Source organism: Schistocerca nitens, chromosome 4 (genome assembly GCF_023898315.1).
Source record: "Schistocerca nitens isolate TAMUIC-IGC-003100 chromosome 4, iqSchNite1.1, whole genome shotgun sequence".
Classification (NCBI taxonomy): domain Eukaryota; kingdom Metazoa; phylum Arthropoda; class Insecta; order Orthoptera; family Acrididae; genus Schistocerca; species Schistocerca nitens.
Genome location: NC_064617.1, coordinates 743,186,942 through 743,210,019, shown reverse-complemented (window position 1 = coordinate 743,210,019; position 23,078 = coordinate 743,186,942). Strand labels below are relative to the sequence as shown.

The window sequence follows — 23,078 nt, the reverse complement described above, 5'->3', positions numbered from 1 at the left end:
ATAGAGGATAAAATCACAGCTTCTTCACAGCGATACTGAGTGTTCATCCCTAGTCTAGTTAGTAGGTGCGAAACTGAAAGCTCAGTAATGGTTTAAGGTAGTTCCGTTACAGATGTATGAAGCAAATGAAAGAACATCGTGGGAAAGTTGGTAAATGGCATGGATGAATGCGATGACAGTAAATAGAGACAGCAGGAGGAAGGAAGGAGAGAAGACTGGAAGTGGAGAGGAAATAATTTTGGAGTCACAGAATGTAGTAAGTTAGTAAAGACCAGTAAGCCCCCCTCCCGTCTTTTAAGAGTCGAAATTCCCCCCAAAAAATCAAACATAAATACTTTACAAATAAATTAATGTGTTAAATAATTGACTTTAATTATAAGAAATTATGTTTAAATTTTATTGGAAGTCCCTAAGTGCTTTCACTACCAAACAGTGCATGAACATATTCTGTATAATTTGCGCCTCGTTTTAAGCAAAAGCTAGTTTTTCACGTATCCCACTGCTGATGACGTCTCCCGAACTACGTGTCGTACAACGATACAATCTTACAGGTATATTCAATGGATACTGCCTGCAAAACTTATGTTGTGAATAGAGTTAGTAATGAAGAATAAGTTAAAACTTCAAGCCCGGAGCTGAAGATTTGAAACCATGTGTGAAGTTTCTTGCAAGTCACTAAGTGATCTCATTCTCAAATACTGGATGAATACAGTCTGGGTACCTACGCGCGATCAGCTATGCTGCATGTAGATATATTTTCATTTTCCTGCTGTAATACTTGTGTTACTTGTTAAAACTTTAAAATGAGTATATTGTGAGAGAGTCTTAAATTTTTGAATTAGGCCCTTAACTATACGATGTATTAAAAATGAAGTTGTTTTGCTTATGGAAGCTGTTAGATAGGCAACCTGCAACTGGCATAATGCACAGTGAACCTTGTATTGAGTTGGGCGTTCAGTAATATACGCGATGGGATTAGAAAGAGAGAATGTTTTCAGGGTACGAGAGGGGCGGATAACGGAAAGGAAGAACTCTTTGGCCGATATTGTAAATCAGCCTGTCTCTGTCCCGTGCTTACACTGTCCGTCGGTGGTGTCTTACACTACCGCACAGTGACTTCGTGAGGTAGGCCTACGCTGGTTGGAAACTTAGTGCACAGAACTCGCGGCTTCACAGCGCAAGTCACCCGTTATCTCTGACGCTGTCTCTAGATAAAGTTCCGTCCACGTATTTTCAGCTCATATCGATTCGCTGGACTCTGGCCGCCTCTTACGTAAAGCACATTGGTTTTATCCTGTCAGTGTAGAATTTCCATCGCAGTGCAGGTGGCAGCTCACAGGTGACCAGTGACTGTCTGGCGTCGGAGGAACTGGTAAGTTCATTGGCACTTTCTCAATACGGCTTCAGTCTTGTCTGTCCCTGAGTTGGGAAATCTACAAAAATCGTTTTGTTTAGTTTTCAAAGTGCTTTGAAGTTACTATTTACTGAATTGAGCAGGTTTTATACAAGCATGCTGCGTATCCCTGCTAAATTACTGCTTCAGGACAGTAATTTAATTTGTTGTGAATGACACAGATTCTAGCACTGTCCCCTACTTAATTTGGTCAACACTGTTTAACAATTTCTGAAATGAATATAAGAAGTTACTGGCAGATACTAGCAGTTTTTCAGTATCTAGACCTTTTCATCCAACAACGGATCGTTAACTACAACATCAGATCTAAACTTTTATCCTGTGTGTGTGTGTGTCTGATTAAAAAATGGTTCAAATGGCTCTGAGCACTATGGGACCTAACTTCTGAGGTCATCAGTCCCCTAGCACTCAGAACTACTTAAACCTAACTAACCTAAGGACATCACACACATCCACGTCCGAGGCAGGATTCGAACCTGCGACCGTAGCGGTCGCGCGGTTCCAGACTGTAGCGCCTAGAACCGCTCGGCCAACCAGGTCGGCTGTCTGATTAAAACAGCTCTTCAACTTGGCCACAAAATTGTCCTAAGATCTTTCCTAAGATCTAAGTGTTATAATTTTTTTTTTTTTGCTCTTTCGGTAAGAGCCTACATTTTCTTTTGTAAATTTGAACAGTGTGTACTGGGAATAGAGGAAGGCAAAGTTATACTGATACTGTGTCTCAGTATCTCTGAAATTCTTGTTCTTGTGTTAAAGCTTTCAAATGACTCCATTGTATCATAGCACCATGTACACTGAAGACATAAAGAACAACTGTACTCGAGGGAACAGAATTTCGTAATACTTGTACAAAAACCATGCACGCGTGAACATTTTTGAATCTTATTGGTTCAAGATACTGTCTGACGAACGGTAAATGGTTTCTTTTCACATAACGAAAACATTCCCAGACTTCGCAAACTCTAATTTTCTTTGTTTACTAATTCAATTTTATAAAACTTCCAGCTTTTTAGGTCCCTGACACTTGCTTACTCTCCACGTGGTTCATAATAAGAAATTTTCGTTTTTAGAAAATTGAATTATCACCCTTGTTAATCTACCCCTCCCGAGTAACTATACGGAATGTTTAAGATACATTATTTTCTTCTAGAAACCTCGAAAAAGTAAAAAAAAAAAGTTACTAACGAAAAACATAAACGGTAATCATAGCCACCACGACTTACTTCTCGTTTCCTTGGTAATCATAGCCACCACAACTTACTTCTCGTTTCCTCTAAGGAACACGTCTTCCACTCAATGTGGGCGATGGAAAGTAAATAATAAATCAGGACACCTACATTCCTAAAGAACGGTGCAATTTTAAAAGATGGAGTAACTGCGTGCTGACGAAAACTGCACGTGAAAGAACAGGGCGATGGCAAAACTCAAAAGACAGTTTGTCACCGAAATCCACATCCGTGCTGAAGTTTGACAACCTATGCTGCTGATGATGATATAAGTTGCGGCAGCAAAAGGTGAAAAAATATTTGAATCACAGTACTTTTTCTTATGTCTTGTTTATCTACTAGCCGTATCCGTGCACCCCACCACACAAGTAATCGAAGCACTTATGGAAACTGAACTGAGGACTATTTAATACACAATGGGCAAGCAAGGAAATGAGACGTTGAAGATATTAGAGATAGAAAACTAGCGCAGATTTGGAAAACAGGAAGTGTTTTCTCGTGAAATTTCTGATGAAATCATTCCAGTACTCTACTGAAGTGTCTTGGGGAAACTCGGTAAACCTAAACCACTACGTTCTCTTGTATACAAGTCCAGAATTATAACCAAAACTACTTTTTTTCTGTAAACAGTGCTGCACAGTTTCTATGTTTTTAAAGAACGAGTTCCTGAAATCACTAAAAGCAGTGGTAATCAATATTTATTTCCAGATAGTTAGTTTCGGTTAAGTGATCGTTTTCAAGCCATCAACGTGTGCATCAACAAGTATAACAAATATTACATGACAAAACTGTTGCGGCAAACCATTGTACCTAAACGATTCTTACGGAAGAACACTACACAAATTTTAAGGAAGCTTCCTTGGCATCAGATACATGTTTCTGTCTTTCTGCATCTACAAGAGAGTTAAAAATAAGATATGTATAACATCACTAAAATACACAATCATTAAAAAAGATTGTACAAATTTCAGTTGTTCATTACAGACAAGCTAAGAAAAATAGAAACATATTACGAACGTCGCTGTATAGAGGAAGACTAAAAGTTTATGGTCCGTATAGACAGTACACCATGCACTCAACATGAGCACCTCACGTTCCTCGAGAAACATCGAATCGGTAGTCCATTTTACTCCACATACGAGTCAACAGGTCCCCGTTTATGGAATCTACAGCTTCAACAATTAGATTTCTCAGCTCTTGAAGAGTAGTTGCCATAGGTGAGACAAAGATTTTGCATTTTATGTTCCCTATGGGGAAAAAAAACAAACAACAGCGCAGCTGTGTCAAAACTTTCAACATTCCCGCATAAAGAGACATTCGCATTGCGGTTCTGTCTTTCATACTTTACAATAAACAACTGAAATCTGTTCTTTGTCTTTGAATATCCAGGTATTTAGTTTACCAATTTATACAAGTTATCTGCAGTATGTATACATAGATTTATCACGAGTACCTTTCGCATACAAGTACTTCTATTACCTCATACGATTTCCAGAAGTGTCCAAGAACAAAAATCAGTAGTCTGTTACAACGCTGAGGCCGAGCGAGGTGGCGCAGTGGTTAGCACACTGAACTCACATTCGGGAGGACGATGTTCAATCCCACGTACGGCTATCCTGATTTAGGTATTCCATGATTTCCCTTATTCGCTTCAGGTAAATGCCGGGATCGTTCCTCTGAAAGGGCACGGCCAACTTCCTTCCCTGAGACCGGTGACGACGCTGTCTGGTCTCTTCCACTAAATCAATCCAATCCTATGAAGCTGAGAATTTATGACTCTATCAGCCGACGTTTGCTTTACTCACGAGTACAGCGAGATTTGTTAGAAGTTAGCACATCCAGATGTATGTAGAAAAGCGATCATAACTTTCTCAAAGATGCATTACATGAGTACATTGTGTCTTTTATTGTGGATGATGAGGAAGTATACGTCATACGTCTGTGTGGAACAATCGTTGAAAACTCGTGTAGCCTTGGCTGTTAGTTATATAAAAAAAATAGCAATATATTATAACTTAATTGTCTAAAAGCAAGATTGTTTTATGGATGGCAGATAATACAAAGCTACTGCGTCGTACCTTAACTTACATGACGTATCTGGTTCTATAGGTTAATGTACATTTTTCGTTTATGCTAGTATAATCCACGCTTCATCACAGTCATTTTATGGTTTGGCAGTCCATATGGCTTATTCTGTGTTACCAACGCTATTTTTAATCATCCATATCTAAGAACATACGAGATATTTTTACTTGTAAAAATTCAATTATCAGTATCTCGCACCACTCTGGTCTGACAGTGAGGTTAACAAAGTAATATTGTGTTAAATTTTGTACTTAATGACTGTTGTAAAATTTATGAGATAGCAGAAGCACGATTATGTCACGGATATTGGAATACACATTTTTATACTATTCATTTTAATATTTCACATGTGTTTTACTTTTTACTAACTGCTGTAGATGATCTAACTAAGAAACATTTATGTATTGACGCCAAGCAATCTTCTTTAAACTTGAGGTATACTAGTGTTTAAGTATCTCTTGCATACAATAGCTCACTGCAACGATTTTGCCATGTAACGCATCCATACACAGGTTAGCTAAAGATGTTAGCCTGATTGAAACTAGTTGTCTGGATATACATATTCATTACAAAAAGCTACTGCTGCTTCCGCGATGTCGTTGTTAACCACTGCATAATCGTTAGTTTAATCAATGTACGATTTAATTTAGCGACGCTGGTGGTGTTTACGTCGTTTCTCTGACCGTATAATGGCATAGCTTGATAAAAAACGACTAATATAAATGTGAAAAAAGGTTAAAAATGGTTCAAATGGCTCTGAGCGCTATGGGACTTAACTTCTTAGGTCATCAGTCCCCTAGAACATAGAACTACTTAAATGTAACTAACCTAAGGACATCACACGCGTCCATGCCCGAGGCAGGATTCGAACATGCGACCGTAGCGCCAAGAACCGCTCGGCCACCCCTGCCGACTGAAAAAAGGTTACTAAATTAATTCATTTACCCTGTTATGTGTTTGCCTCTGGGTTATCATATTCTTCAAAATGTTTTTCTTCTCCAGATAAGTTTCACAAACTTTTAATGTACGGTTCTGTCCAGTCACCTAATAAGATGTAAGCGATGGCAGGCAGCGAATTTCCGTAATCTTAATTCCAATTGTTTTCTTCGAGTTCAACAAATGATTGTTCACTATATGATTGTTATTGCCCTTTCATGTTCAGTATGGCAGCGATCCTAGAAGAGAGAAGTAACATGATCTCTCTACTGTTCAGTAGCATTCCTATCGGCATGTAACCGCGTCATGATATAAAGTAACAACTGACGTTTCGGCTGTTGTTATAGACACCAATCTTCATGGTGACTAGATCAAATCATACATGATGACGTAGTCGAACATCTAAAAGCACTTTAGAGAATTGGTCTCTAATAGCGAAAACCAGCGCTGGAAGGTCCTCAAAGTCTAATAAGATGCTCATTAAGGCAATCAGGCTACAAGCGCTTAAGTCGGTTTGAGAATTAGATTCTTGTCACGGGATATGCCGTTTATTGAGTACCACAATATCTCACTACTAATTTCAGTGAACCAGGAAAGTTTATATAAGTTGCTAATGCACCCATATTCTGCACTAGACATGCGCGCTATGACAGCATTTCATTTTGACAGAAACCGTTGCTTTGGCGGAAATGAACGGAGTTGTCAAACGCACCTAGCTTGCAAGAAGTTCGTGAAACAGAAATCAAATTGCTAGTTTCGCTAAGCGTATCAGCAGTCCGTATACTTTTTACACCATTCAGCGATCACCGATCTAGTCATCGGATACCAAACACGATCAATAGCCTAATGTGCTTAATGTGGAACACGTGTCCAATTAGAGGCTTAAACATCCCGCTTCATATTATTTTTAGTCATTAATCTATGATTTGGCATGTACATTCGAAAAGACGAAACTATTTCGCAGGAGAATCCGAAGGGCCTCGGCTGGAATGGCCTAAGTGGGTCACAAGGTCATGGATATTTTCTCGAGGTGAGCACTGGTTGGTAGGACAGTCAACTGATTCACAGTCGATAAGTACCGGTCGCTGAATTCGAAGCTTCCCTCAACTCTGAAACTCCCACTACATTTCTGATTTGTGCTGACAGGTGACAGTTTCTCCGTGTTCACTCCGACGATACACCATCGCTGTTCTATTCTCACACAAACGCAACAGTTTGAGCGATAATTGTCAAAAATCATGTGGAACCCCACCGTTCCTCCTTTATCCGTGTAAATACCACCTATTGTCTGATCAGTACCCTCACACTGTGCGAAGATGAGGTGCCTGAGTTGTATCGTGGCCAATAAGTGAGTTACATAGTACTTATGATTCAGTATAGTCTCGTATATATTGTTTAAATGTACCTTTAGATTTATTTCGTGTTACTGTTAAGTAATTTTAAAAAGAAGAATACTGATCACTTGGAGACTACGTCACTGTACAACAACGGCTAAGAACGTAGCACATTATGCTACAAAAGCAATGACATTGGGCAAGTGGTGTTTTGCACAGCCACAGAAATTGCATTCACACATAATAAGAGACATACCAGCCATGGAAAAATATGAAGTTCAGTCATATAGTTCGAGGCAGGAGCTGCACCAGAGAATAGCACCAAAGAGAAGAATGAAACCCGCGGGACACTTAATGAGGACAGACTACATTACGTAGAACACAATAAGTTTAACTAGAAGTAGGAAGTAAGAAAATACTGGGATGTAATTGACATTCGCGGTAAAATTCACAGACGTCGGTACAAGATCAGAATACTAATGAAAGATTATAGGCAAGCTTACACTAGAAAATAAACTCAGGCCAATGAAGTAGAGAAACAGCACGAAAAGAGAACCACTGATCCACTGACCTTGTTGTTCAGGGCTCTGTTGGATCGAAACCTACCTAGGAAAATCTAATAAATGATGTGTCCACTTAACAGTTGACAAATTATCAAGGTGATTCAGAATGAAAATATTATCTCTCAAGAGCGATCAAGATCACTTTTTGTAAACTATTTCTGGGGATCCGTTGAGGATGTAACGTTTTTCATCATACAGAGCATAACAGGAAATAGAAGATAAGTGTCTTCCATCAAATTTTAAATAACGTTGCATACTTGCACCGGTATGAAAATGTGGCATTCTTTCAGACACCTATCGATGTATTGAATTCAGAGACTTGTACTGTGTAATGAGCTATCCATGGTTACTTTTGTAACAAATTTTTTATATCAGTAAAACACAGAAAAGGTTTTAAATAATTTGAATCGTTTCTTAATAATATAATATAGCACATTTTATTGCTTCTATTACCAAGATCTACACATATTATGCAGTTAACTAAGAAATAGACTCAAACCAATGAAGCAGAGAAAAAACACGAAAAGAGATCAGCTGATCCATTGAAATTGTCACTCAGGACCATTATGGTTCGAACTCTCCCAGATAAAAATTTAATAAATTATACAACACGTCCCTTTAGCGGTGGATAAATAACCACGGTGATTCAGAATGAAAATGTTACTACTCCAGAGTGATAGTGACTTCCTTTCTTAAGATTTTCTAGGGACAATCTCAAGATATACAATTCTTCATCGTATAAAGTTAATCAGAAAGTAGAACACAGGTTCCTTCAATCAGAATTCAATTTGAAACAAACGTTCACATTTGCACCAGGAAAAAAACGTACCATTCTTTCCGACACAGATCGATGTACTAAATTTAGACACTTGCAATATGCAGTGAGCTTCCTTCGTTAGCTTTATATCAGATTTTTTTACATCATCAAAATACAGAGAGGATTTTAAATAATTTTACACATTTACACAATTATACATTTTACACATTTACTTCTTGTGTTACCAATATCTGTAATATTAAGCAGTTAACTACGGCATCGTCTATAAGAAGATCAGACCTGCTTTTTCAGTGAGATAGTTGGGTGAATCTGACACTCCTATTAACGATGTGGTAAGTCAGTTCAAAAGTATTTTCTGAATATTTTCGCGATGTTGTCATCAAATGATCTTGCCAGTAGACTGTTACATAACAGCATTTATGTAACGGTACAGTCAGCAGCACTCTTTTTATATAACCAGTCCCAAGTGATAGCGACCGCTATCTACCATTGTCCTCTGACGATAATTCTTTTGAAAGGTTATTGCAACACGGCAAAGGAAGTAGTTTTGCAACCCTGATCTACGTCATTCTTGAGCATGATACATTCGCACAGTGTTCGATTAAGACTTCGAGACATAACGGTGTTCTTTGTGTCGAACTTCACGATTCGACACAGAGACGTTTGTTTGAGTGAGTGACCTCAACGACAAGAATTTTCGATTCTTCTGTTTACGGATGAATTTTCGAAATTTATTGGCAGTTTCGACGCAAACTTGGCCTTATATTCCAGGAAGTACACTTCATGCCAACAGATGAATGTACTAGGACGCGCAGGAGTGGAAATGCAAGGGAGTGGAAAAGGTACTGCAGAGTAGCGGACGAGCAAAGGGATTAGGGGCGGCACGAATGTAGATACGAAAATATAAGCGAGTTTTTTCGTAAGCACTGTGACGAGAAAATTTGGTTGCAAACAGTAGCTTCACTGTTAAGAGGACCTTCACAGAGCTCTAGAGTAATTGCAGACACAACGGCACACTAAAAATAATACAGTTCATCGTTCGACATAATGCTGTGGATCTTTCACTGTCTGTATTTCCACACGCAAAACACATTTAGAAAACGCTCCACCCTATGTTTCTTCATTTTCAGTAGCCGCATCTGCTTCACTTCCACTGGCAGTGTCAATGGATTCACATTCATCTTATTTTCCGGAATTAGTATTGCTTGCATCGCTATGACTGTACCACTTCCCAAGTTTATGATCTTCTCCAGCGCTTGGCCCAGTAAACCATCACTGGAAATCATGGGAGCTTTTATTTCGCTCTTCTTTTGTCATGGAAGCAACTTGTTAATCTATAAGTCTTTATAATGTGTTCACTCTGAATGTCGCATTGCGTTCAGATCGCCCTCTTGATTCTTGCCCATTTCAGCACCTTATCTACATCTACATGGACACTCTGCTAATCACATTTAAGTGTCTAGCAAAGGGGTTTATCGAACCACCTTCACAATTCTCTATTGTTCAAATAAGTTATACCACGCGGAAAGAACGAACACCTATATCTTTCCGTACGAGCGCTGATTTCCCTTATTTTATCCTGCTGATCGTTTTTCACTATGTAGGTTGGTATCAACAAAATATTTTCGCATTCGGAGGAGAAAATTTTAAATTGTAATTTCGTGAGAAGACTGCTCCACGACGAAAAACGCCTTTGTTTTAATGATGTCCATTCCAAATCCTGTATCATTTCAGTGACACTCTCTCCCCTATTTCGCGATAATACAAAAAGTGCTGCCCTTCTTTGAACTTATTCGATGTACTTCATCAGTTCTATCTGGTAAGGATCCCACACCGCTCAGCAGTATTCTAAAAGAGGACGGACAAGCGTGGTGTAGGTAGTCCCCTTAGTAGATCTGTAACATTTTCTAAGTGCCCTGCCAATAAAACGCTGTCTTTGGTTAGCCTTCCCCACAACATTTTCTGTGTGTTCCTTCTTATTTAAGTTGTTCGCAATTGTAATTCCTAGGTATTTAGTTGATTTTACGGCCTTTAGATGTGACCCATGCAACTTTCCAGTCTTTGGGTACGGGTCTTTCGTAGAGCGAACGGTTGCGAGGTGCCGGGGTGGAGAAGAGTTTGTACTCCTTTAATTCTGGGGAATTTTGCATGGGAACTGGACATACACTCCATCTCCTCCTTACCTACCACCTAATTGATTATGTGCGCAACGGTAAGGAAAGGTATTGATGGTGGACCCTGCTAGTTGGTAAAATAAGGAGTGCACACTCACAATAATTTAGTAAAAATCATTATCTACTCAGTAAAGAAACAGCGAAATTTTATCATAATGAACGACAGAAAATGGGATTCTGCACCTATCTATGAAATGATATGCGGACTAAATATTACAATGTGATTTATTACAAATCAGAACACAAAGGTACTTGATTGCCAATACAAACAGTAGGCTATAGCGTAGGTTATACAGAACTATTATGAGAATAAGAGTTGGCTCGAGAACAAGTGGCTCCTACTCTCTGTGATGTAATAGATTGACGATAATGACTGGACGTCATAATGAATCAAATATTACTCCCCGAACTCTAATTGCGATTAATAGTGAGAGCTCAAATGGGGTACATGGAAAAACAAGCAAGATGGACTTGTAGCAAAGCGAGCGTGCTGCTGAAGGATTCCGTATAAAATGATAGGTTCTACAAGGCCGAAGTCGCAATATACTGTACTAGTTCTGAAATCTGCAGCACGTCGTCGGTAGGCAACGTTCTGATGATGTAGGCGCCGACGTCTGCAGTGCATCAACACTGTTTCAACCCCTGGCCTCTAAGGCTGTCTGAGAATTGTAAGTTCTGCCGAAAAAGTGCGACTAAGTCACAAGACCATCCGACTCTGACGAAGATCAGATTCCGAATGCCCTACGCCCGCACAACGCAAGAGCGAAGCCAACATTGCTCAACTCCCTACTACCCTCGAAAATCGTGAATCAGCATTCAGTGCTGATTCTAAAATTCCCTCACACTATCTGAGACCATCATTCGCGCCAATAGCGACCGTTCCCTCCAATTTCGAGCAGGGCTTTATGACGTCAACTAGCCTCAGTTTAAATTGACTAACCATGCCTCTGCTATTTAGTTGAGAGCATTGAACTTGCCGTTTGAGCGGCTACGAAAACATGCCTAGACCACTGCCCATACGGCGCCGGACAGTCGCGCCCAGCAGGGCACGGTCCACAAGTATTCTCGGTATGATGCGGACAATGCAGTCAGTCGTCACCAGCAGTCTTCGTTTCAGACGCGCCGGAGCGGTAAACACATAAACTGCGGTGACACTCAGAGGCCTCACAGGTCGTTTCGCCCTGCATACATTAGGCGAAACTCGACCGACATTAGTCGTTCCGCCAGGCGCTTAAGCCTATTGATGTACGACCCTCTCAGTATTCGTGGAAGTGCAGCTCCAAACCAGAAACGCAGTGTGCCGCGTCCTCCGGCGCTCGCCTTGCACAGGCCACCCAGGGAAATAACCCAACACGCAAGTGAAAAGTATTTTGAGCTCTCAGTACAAATACTCTCATTACAATAACCTTATTTGGCCTGTTACCACCGTGCAATGACATAAAACATTAATAAAATTGATGCAAATGAGAGGCTACATGCAAAGGAGGACATGGAATCTGTCACGGTTGTATATGATTGTTAAGTATGGAGCTATTGCATCAGCATACCCTGAAACCTAATTGGTACATAGTCTGGACCAGTAGACTTGTTTTTATTAAGTCATTCAAGTTGCTTCACTGCTCCGAAGACATCTACTTCTACGTTACTCATGTTGGGAGCTGTTCTCGATTCGAATACTGCAATATTTATGTCGTCTTCTTTTGTGAATGCATTTCACAAGGCTGTGTTTAGTGACTACTTTGGCAGCACTGTCTTCGATAGCATCAGGCACTGAAGCCCACGCTAAATTTCGAGCTTATGTAAAAGATCGCCAATCTTGGAGATTTTGCGTCTGTTTAAATTTGGCACGTTTTCCTCATTGTTTCTGTAACAGTGTTCTGATCCATTTTGTGTAGCATAGGAAACAGTAACACAGTATGACTATGATTGGTTAAAATAGTATAAGTGATGTAATCCAGTTTGTTCAGGTTGATCAGTGTACATAATTACGGTCTAAACATTCCCTTGTGGAAAGGAATTCGCTTTTCTGTTAACCAGGACATCCTTTGTCTCCTCATGAAGATTGATATTGGACGACGAGTCAGTTGCTTCTTGTTGTGAGGGACGTTATCTATAACAGTATGAGGTAGTAGATTAGGTACTAATCCAACCCTGAGCCACTTCTGGTAATTTGAGAGATCCATGTCGTTTTGATAATCCCCTGTTTTCTGGTCAGATTTAAACCTTATGCAGGCGTTCGGTGCAAACCGTTTTCGCCGCCAATATCGATTATGACCGTTTCGCTTTTTTTCGAAACAAATTTCGATAGACCCCGTAGTGAATTATCACGATACCCATACGATCCTGTTTGACAACTGTGAACACATGTCTCATTCATATAGATATATGGACGATATTCACGACTGCCTGCCTACTATCAGGCACTTTTTAAGTAAGAAGTTCGTTTTGCCCTAATACTACTATGGTCCTTCAAAATACAGGGTGTTACAAAAAGGTACGGCCAAACTTTCAGGAAACATTCTTCACACACAAATAAAGAAAAGATGTTATGTGGACATGTGTACGGAAACGCTTAATTTCCATTTTAGAGCTCATTTTAGTTTCGTCAGTATGTTCTTCCATCTACGCTCAATGGAGCACGTTATCATGATTTAATGCGGGATACTCTACCTGTGCTGCTAGAACATGTGCCTTTACAAGTACGACACAACATGTGGTTCATGCACGAAGGAGCTCCTGCATATTTCAGTCGAAGTGTTCGTACGCTTCTGAACAACAGATTCGGTGACCGATGGATTGGTAGAGGCGGACCAGTTCCATCGACTCCACGCTCTCCTGGCCTCAACCCTCTTGAATTTCATTTATGGGGGCATTTGAAAGCTCTTGTCTACGCAACCCCGGTACCAAATGTAGAGACTCTTCGTGCTCGTATTGTGGACGGCTGTGATACAATACGCCATTCTCCAGGGCTGCATCAGCGCATCAGGGATTCCATGCGACGGAGGGTGGATGCATGTATCCTCGCTAACGGAGGACATTTTGAACATTTCCTGTAACAAAGTGGTGACGCCACACTGGTACGTTCTGTTGCTGTGTGTTTCCGTTCCACGATTAATGTGATTTGAACGGAAGAAATAAAATGAGCTCTAACATGGAAAGTAAGCGTTTCCGGACACATGTCCACATAACATATTTTCTTTCGTTGTGTGTGAGGAATGTTTCCTGAAAGTTTGGCCGCACCTTTTTGTAACACCCTGTATATTGAATTCAATAATTTTTTAAATCTCATTTAAAGTGGATCTTCTTTATCGGTAATGTAGAAATTTTTCACCATCTGGCGGACGGTTTGCTCATTAAAATTGTCTGAAATGGCCTTTCTAGAGCTTCTGGGCCTTTCCTCATTAGGCGTTGAAAATGTCGAGGATTCATCTACCTGGTCTCTTCCCAGATCTCCTGATCGCTGAACGGAGGTAAATTATACACAATTTGCTTCTTCCATTCTGTTCAACGTGGATTTCAGTTTGAATGGAGCACCTGACACATCTCCTTTCTTCACAAAATGGCAGAAATTTGCGAAAACTTCGCGTGTTAGGCTATGAAGAACTTTACCATTTAACTTGCTTTGTATCAGTGGAGATTTCAACTATGAAAGTGTTCTCCCAGAGTATTTACTAGTGGAGTCCCCCACCTGACTTGATAGCAGCACGCAACACGCCCAACGCCGGTGGTCGACTGAGCGGGACCTGCTGCATATTGTGTTTACTGTGTTCACGTCTGTTTGCGTGAATCGCACACCTCTCTTCATCTAAAGTATATATAACTGATTGGTTGTTTGGCTAAAATGGTTCAAATGGCTCTGAGCACTATGGGACTTAACATCTGAGGTCATCAGTCCCCTAGAACTTAGAACTACTTAAACCGCCGGCCGGAGTGGACGAGCGGTCCTGGGCGCTACAGTCTGGAACCGCGCGACCGCTACGGTCGCAGGTTCGAATCCTGCCTCGGGCATGGATGTTTGTGATGTCCTTAGGTTAGTTCGGTTTAAGTAGTTCTAAGTTCTAGGGGACTAATGACCTCAGCAGTTAAGTCCCATAGTGCTCAGAGCCATTTGAACTACTTAAACCTAACTAACCTAAGGACATCACACACATCCATGCCCGAAGCAGGATTCGAACCTGCGACCGTAGCGGTCGCGCGGTTCCAGACTGAAGTGCCTAGAACCGCTCGGCCACACTGGCCGGCGATTGGTTGTTTCTCACGGTATTTGTATACAGGATGAAGAAAAAATGCCGCAGTTGGTGGTCGGCTTGCGGCTCCTCATCATAGTTCAAGACAAAAGTCTATCTGGCAAAACCTAGTCTCAGCAACAGATTTAAAAACCGGGGCTCTGGCATCGCTGTAACTGTGTGCAGCACGGCCAGGAATAGGTAGCATGAAATGTGTGCTCCGCGGGAGTTGTCCCATTGGTTTAGTAAGGCATTCCTACTCGTGCGTCGAGGTAGCAGGTTGTCCTAGTTCCTCCTCTTACCGAGCATCCCGTGTCTTCCTTGGTTGCGTTCACTGTCATGTGAGTCCTTACGTGCTTTGACTGCATAGTGACTGGTGTTTGGGGTGCCCTTTCTGAAGCGGTGTTGTCTTGTGCTGTGATTTACAACATGCTTCCCACGTCTATTCCACATACAGTTACTATCAGCTTCAGTTTGATAAATCCACCCGGCTCTTTAGAGATACACGACGAGTTGGTGGACAAGATCAAGGTTACCAAAGATCAAGGGCATACTGCGTACTTTGACTCGGAAATGTAAGTGTTTTTTGTTAAATTTCTTGACCACTTCAGGTTGACAGGATGTTATTACGTCCGGATCTCAGGTGCCCTTTACTCATCGTTATGGTTCCTCTACCATGGTTGTTTTGGCGAATGCGGAAGTGGTCTGTACAAATGTTCGGGTTCTCAATCTTCTGCCCGAGGTAAATGACAATTTTCTGAAATTCATACTGCCCTTTTATGGTGATGGGTAATAGAAGTGATTGTTCAGTCTGTGGAAACGGTGATTAAAAAACTATTCCTTCTCATATGTAGGTGTGTGGTTATCGGGTTCATATTATTTATACTGGCCAGGAACGAACCTACTTTTTTTGTAATCTGAGCGGCCACCTCCGTACGAACTGTCCGCGTCGTGTGGGTGGTATTAAAATCCGCTTATAGAAAGCGTAAAAAATTTACTTTGTAGATTTTCTCCCACAAGCGGAGCAAACCCTTGTCACCGAAGATCAAGGTGGATACTTGAGAAGTAAAGCTCGTGATTTTTCCCTGCTGCCCACACGTAGAGGCATTAACGTCGTCACTCCCCGCAATGCCGGCCACGTCACAGAACGCAGGACGATTATGCAGTTGAGGAATCTTTCATTTGGTTCTCCCTTTGGATAGTCTTTCATTGAAGGACCTCTTCTCCAGCCTGAATTTGTGGACGAGGAAGGCTGCTTCTGCACTTCGTCAGGTGGTCTGTGATACGGGAGACAGCCTTGTAGGTAGGGCAAACACAGCTATGTGTAATCATGTTGGTTATTAACCAACCGCTTGAGGTGTATTTTAGTCCTTTAGTTTTAGATTGCTACCGATTTCGCGGCACTAAAAGATGAATTTACAGGTGAACATGTAACTAAAGCGTAAAATCTAAAATGTTCCAAGTTGAAAGCGAACATAAAACTGTAACATTAGAGCTAAAAAGCTCTAATGTTTTAATTGTATGTTCACCTGAAGAGGTGGCTTTTAGTGTCAAGAAACTGGTAGTGAGATCATAACCAGTTTCGTGTTAAGGACGAAACACAGTTGAAGCGGCTGATTAACATCAAAGATGGTTACTGGTACGTCATCTGGCGAAATTCTTGTCATCCAGGCCGCCTCTCCACCGCCACCTATTAGGGCATCTGTATCAGGGCCCCACTTTCTCCCTCGGCTCTATCGATACGTCTCCTGTTGTCTCAGCTTCACAAACTATTTCCGCACCACCTGTCACAGCCTCCATGACACAGCCATATATGAGCAAGACTTGATTGATTCCCAATGACAGGAGTACCTCGTCGTTACTGAACAAAACTCCACACGCGAACTCCTGTCCGTCGACGAATGGACTGCGGACGTCTCCTCTCTCAAAAGTGGACTTTCTGCATGACCCGTCCACACAAGCGCACGATAGTAAACAACGTATGCAGGCTGGGAGATCCGCATCACCGAAGAAGAAAAAATAGCTGCAAGTTAGGGGAGATGTTCATACTTCTTCTCCTTCCATTTCTTCTACTGTTTCTGCCATGGATAATGATACATGCTTTTGTTCGATGATGGTTTTGTAATTTTGTAGCTTTTGTTCCAGTTAAACTGTCTATGTAAGCACACACTTTCCTCACTTCGGATTTTAACAGGGCTGGTTACGAAATCCGGCTCCCCGGTTTACCACGGTTTATATATCACTCCGGTGCAGACGTTATATTTTTACCGGATGTGTTATTTAAACCGTTTTCAATTCCTGGGTTCTCTACCCTTTTTAATGTGGCTTCCGAACTCTATGAGTATATGGAACGAATTTCATTAAGATATTTCGAATTTCACGATAATGGTAGGGGTATAGAATGCACCTTTTGTTATCTCACTTTAATTCTTCTTTATGCCCCTTTTGGCTGCGGTCGTTCTATGGAAAGTTCGCGTTTATACAGAGAGGGAGTCACTTATCTCCTTCGTAAATCCTCTACAAAGATTCTGTAGGGTGGTGATTTTAATTGTGTTCCCTAGCCGGTGAACCAGCCTCTTAATTTTAGTTTTAGTAAAGAACTCGATGATTGCACTTTTGTGACGCATGAGTTTGTCGGTATCCTACACTTGTCCGACACACTTTTTTTACTGTCACCTCTAGCAGTCGGTCGCCTTTACATTTTTGATTCCTTGTGCGGGCAGTTTCTGGACGTTGACATGATACCTGCCCGTTTTACTGATCACTATGCCGTAGCCGTCACATTTAATTATTTGCAGCACCTGGTAAAACTGTGTCGCCTTCCCTGGATGCTCAGTATAGCCTAGCTGCAGGAACATTCCCTTGGTGTCGTACATTTCCGGAATCAAGGATACCTTTGATTTTGTCTAGCTGATGCCCACATCAATGATCTCGAATGCACGTTCCTGCGGTCGCTGGGCTGTAACTGAATGGTAATACCTTGGGCGACGGTGGTCGATCGTCACATTACTTTAGAAATTATAATAGGTCGCAACCCAACCGAACGTGCGGCACTTAACTGGCGAAAGGTTACTACCCGTGTACAGGTAGCGACTCTTGAACATGAACGCCGTTTCCTTAGCCTTCTTCACCAAGTATTGGCCTTGGACGCCTATATTTTCGTTAAAGACTATTACACTGCAGAGATATACCCTCTTCTTACAGTGATGGCCAGCAGACTCAAAGAATTATCCGGTTGATTCCTGTGGCGATGACACATCTTTCGAATTAAGTCTGAAGCGATGGCCAGGCCCCGCAGACATGAAGAATTAGGTCTTCCTAATATTAAAGTGAAGGCGTCTATCTTGTTTGTACGACCCAATGTCTTAACATGTATACAGGCCCCGTATTCCATTTCCTCCGCGAACATTTTATTATTGTCAGTTTCTTAGGTGCTAATATCCTTTCGAAGACGCATTTCACTATCGGAGACTTATCACCCCGCTGAGGTCAACTGTCTTGCATCTCCCCTGTAGAAACAGCTTCCCCGTCAACATCGTGGAAAACTGTCTGGTCCCATATCAACCTTCCTATAACACCGATGGATACTGCTTCGTCGTGTTATAGAATCAGTCTTTTTCGTATAGGATTTTGCCAGACTGATCCATGTAACGAACGTCATCACACTGATACCTTACTTCACAGGTTGGTATGTTGTGGATGGAATCATTGACTCTGGATTCGTCGACATTTATATTTTCTTCCGCGAGGGCCTGAATTCGCTTTTTCGGATGAATTTCCTATTCGTCCGGACGTATCCTTTTTTCCTCAGACGAAAACGAATTCGGTCGTCTGGCTCCTGGGTCCCTACGATGTTGAAGGAGGGAACGATCCTAAGTTCCCATGAGGTCTTCAGTTTTCTTCCTTATAAAAAATAAAATAAAATAAAATAAAAAGAAATAAAAATATAAATAAGCGAAATTAAAAATTTTGACAATAGGTTTTGAGTTAGTTTCCTGGTTATTCAGAATCTTTTTTTCTTGTTTCGTTACTAAAAAATGTATTCTCAGTTTGCAGCTCATATTACGTGATGCTTTTGACTGTGGTCTTCCGCATGCTCATGAAAGTACCGAGTAAAAAAAAAAAAAAGAAAAAAAAAGTGAGACGAAGCAAATGCCGTGGGGATGGATGTGTGTGATGTCCTTAAGTTAGTTCGGTTTAAGTAGTTCTAAGTTCTAGGGGACTGATGACCTCAGATGTTAAGTCCCATAGTGCTCAGAGCCATTTAAACCATTTTGAACGGATAAGCAGACTCGTCGATGTTCGAGTCGCGTGTAGATCATCAATGGTGTCTGTTCTTTCCGACACCATAACCATATAAATATTCAGTGTGTTCATTGTGTTTTCATTGTATCTAGAAGTATTCCCACGAGAACGTCAAATAATTTACTACCTGATGTTTTTTGCACAGTCGTAACTACACCGCTAAATGGACTACGCCTGTCAGTATAAATTAACCTTCTTGCGCCCAAGCGTCCGAACGTCAACACCTGACGTGCTGCCCAAGGAGAAATTAGCATTAATGGCTTGCTGCTGCCACATGTACTTCGAGATACTACCCCTAACAGCTTCAATCGATAGTCTGCAAATGCAGTAAATATTGATGTAACGTTGTTTAGTATACTGTCCTCAGTCACCAATAAAAATATCTGCAGTTCTACCTACCACCCTATATGCATAGGGACGAAGCATGGCGTTCCACGATAAGACAGTAGTGCCACATTGTCGGAAGAGAGTAAGTGTTACGAGTTTACAGCAGACACGGTTCTACTGCGTTATTCACCACAGTGAGCGAGTGAAATGGTACGCCAACTGGGAATGTATTCTGAAGTATGTGGCACAGTAGGCCTGCAATTCTTGTGGTCAAGACGTCTAAATTTCACACAGAGATTCGCTGCGGTATTCTAGAGATATATTGAACAATGCTACGTCGCGTCCGGTCCTAGTGAAATGGTGCCAACAATCTAAGCAAGTGCGCGCAGAATCGGTTGATGCTGATCCGCCATACATTTGAGATATGCATCATGTGATTTACATCTTTTTGGCAATCTGAAAAAAAATATGGGGAAATGAGACTTTCCTACGACGAGGACATTCACAAACCGGTTCTCGAAACGCTTCGTGACGGAGGAGCGGGTCCTTCGTCGAGGGACTGAACAACTGGTAGATTTGGTGAATATGTTGGAAAATAATGTCATTTTTCTGTGTCACTTGGACGATTAGTGACGCATTCAATATAAATTACTTACCCTGCCGTAACAACATGTAGCTTGCTTTTTGAAATCCCATCCTATCTCGATGGAGCTGTAGAATCAGTGGCCTAAGCAAAGGAAATATTCAGTTTTTTTGTACACTTTATAATATAAACAAATATAAAAATACATAGTTTTCCTTGACTGGAAAATAAAGATTAGAGTTTAACGTACGGTTGACGAAACGGTCATTAGCGACACCGCAAAAGCCTGGATTGATGAGGGGCGAGGAACACCTATGTTCTGTACCATGGTTCCGACTCAACATTCGACTTAATGGATTTGAGAAAACGATAGGTGGCCTACTTCTGGATAATCACTGGAGAATTCGAAGCCTGTTCCTCCAGAAATCTTCTCCAATCCGCTAAACACAGGACCACGTCACTCTCTGCTTTTCTACTGGTGAACTACCATGAAAACGTGTTTTTATTTCAAGGTGTAGGTACAAAAAATTGTTACTCAGATAAGACTGAACAGTGACTAACCAGCTGAACAGGAACATGGTGGTGTGGAGAGCATTCCGGTAATTGGAGAGCTTCCATTTTGAAGCGCCAACGAAAATTTCAGGGAATAGTTCTCTTAAGAAGAATCCGGTTCTCCATTATGTGCCTAGTAGTATGATGTGGCATTGAGGTTGTGTTGACGTTCATATATGAGGTTGTTGTGGGAGGTAACGCAATAAAACTGACGGAAGTACTTTATCTGAAATTTATATAAATCTGTCTATCCAACACTTATTTCGGTGTGAAAATGCACGTAAGGGTAGTCCTGCCTAGATCAAGACTTTATACAAATCAGTAAATGAAAAACAGAAATGGTTCCACCGTTCCTGATTGTTGGGCCGTATGCGGGCGACTGTGTAGTTGGTATCCTGCCTAAGTCCGAGGTGTCTCCAGGCACGCCTTAGGTGCTTAACGGAGCTCATTTCGGAGCGTCACTCATCACCGAAAACTGTTCTACGTCAGTCAGTGAGATTCCAGGCCGAAGACGTCTCTGGGCGCCCCAGACACCCCTGGGATACCAACCTGACTGTGCCCGCCGTACGGCCCGACAACCAGGCACGGTGTCTGGGGTGCCTTATCTTTCATAGGAGAACCGTTTTGGTCGCATCCACGGCAAGTCAACGATATTCTACGCCCCGTTTTGTTGCCGTTCTTGGGAAGTCTCCCCTGCTGAAATTTCAACAAGATAATGTCTATCCACGCACGGCGAGAGTTTCTACTGCTTGCCTTCGAGCTTGCCAAACCCTTACCTTGGTCAGACAGGTCACTGGATCTCTCCCCTACTGAGAACGGTTGCAGCATTACAGGCAGGGCCCTCCATCCATCTCGGGATTTTGTCGACCCAATTTGCTAATTGGACATAATTTGGCATTATATCCCTCAGGAGGGTATCCAACAACTCTATCAATCATTGCCAAGCCTGAGCCGTGCTCCGTCTCGCGTTTGTGCCGTTGACAGGTTGGCGTCGTGTATTCGGATTGTGACCTCTCGTTTACTTAGTGCGTTCTCTGGCGCCACTGCGTTTGTTCGCTTTGTCTGTCCGAGGGTGGCAGCAGCGGCGTTTATCGCTAGCGAATATTGTGGTCCTATCTTTGGAGCGACCACAAGTTTTTTCAGATCGTCGTGTGACGGAGTTCAGTTGGGGGACGGCGATACATGCACTGCCCAATGGAAGAATGTGGTCGCAAGAGTTCACGACCACGTCGAGGTCCGGATTCAGCGAGTTTTAGTTGAATCGATCGTTATATGCGACTAGTGCAACCTTCACTGGTGTGTGTGTGTGTGTGTGTGTGTGTGTGTGTGTGTCGAAGTGACCTTATGGAATAAATTGTCAGTCGACGATTCAAACTGGGACGTTTGCCTTGCCTGACTTGACTGAGAGCGACCATTGTTTGGTCGTTCGGTCGGTCGTCTCAACGCACGACGTGTATTCGGTCTTCCGACCGCTTCTGGGTTCTCTGTGTCTTGTAATTCGTCCTTGTTGCTCCACAGTGACTGGTTTTAGTATTGTTTGAGTTGTTTGTGGAATTGTTTTCGAGGATCCGTGTATATCCAGCGTGGTTTTGAATGAGCAGTTATTTTAACGCTGTCTACGTACTGGATTCGTGGAGGCAACTTGTTGTGATTACCTCGGATTATTCTTGCGTTTGAACATGTTCTCTTGTATAATGCCGGCCACCGTGGCCGAATGGTTCTAGGCGCTTCAGCCTGGAACCTCGCGACCGTTACGGTCGCAGGTTCGAATCCTGCCTCGGGCATGGATGTGTGTGATGTCCTTAGGTTAGTTAGGTTTAAGTAGTTCTAAGTTCTAGGGGACTGATGACCTCAGATGTTAAGTCCCATAGTGCTCAGAGCCATTTGAACCATTTTGAACTTGTATAATGTTTGTCGTTTTACGATGTCAAGAGTGTAGTCTGCCCGTCTGCCTGGCATGGGTTATTCTATCGTGTATTGAGTATCGGACGTTAGGTAGATTTTGCGAGAGTGTTGGTCTTGCGTTCAACTGTGACTGGTTTGAGTTGCCATCCTGTTAAGTGAGTATAACACTGGACTGCCTATCTCACCTTACTTACGTTTGAGGGACCTTCCCAGGTCGATCCTTGGAGCACTGTCTGTGGATCACTCCCTTCTTTATTTGGTCTGTTTGTGGAAATTGTTTAAAAAATAATGTTTTGTTTAAATTATTCCTATTGCTTGTGGCTTTCAGCCGACAAATAATTTGAATTTTTCTTAATAAGGCCTTCAGCAGTCAGTGTGGCTTGTGTTACAGTCAATTTTTTTTAAATGATTGTTTTAAAAAAATTATTTCCTTAAATAAAGTGTATGTGTTTACTGTGCAACCAACGGTAACTGATCAGGCCCCGTCCATACCTTTTCCTGTTTCCCCTAAGTCCCACGTTACAGAGTCGAATAACTGCTTGCACGAGGGAAATAGGTGGATCAACGCATTATTGACTTTCTCAATTTGTGAAGCCGTTTCTCTTGAAAAAATCATCCAATTTTTGTGAAACTGTAATTATTTGTTTTTCTGCACGTGTACATCACATCC

At 41.8% G+C, this 23,078-nt stretch overlaps 1 protein-coding gene across 1 annotated transcript in view; it reads left to right on the top strand.

Annotated features, from left to right (window-relative positions):
- The first annotated feature begins 1,254 nt into the window (after positions 1-1,254).
- LOC126252987 (ATP-dependent translocase ABCB1-like) overlaps positions 1,255-23,078 on the top strand; it is a 180,700-nt gene continuing 158,876 nt past the window's right edge. Inside the window, exon 1 of the mRNA XM_049954014.1 lies at positions 1,255-1,372. The gene's annotated coding sequence lies outside the window, so the exon portion shown is untranslated. The remainder of the gene's footprint in view (positions 1,373-23,078) is intronic.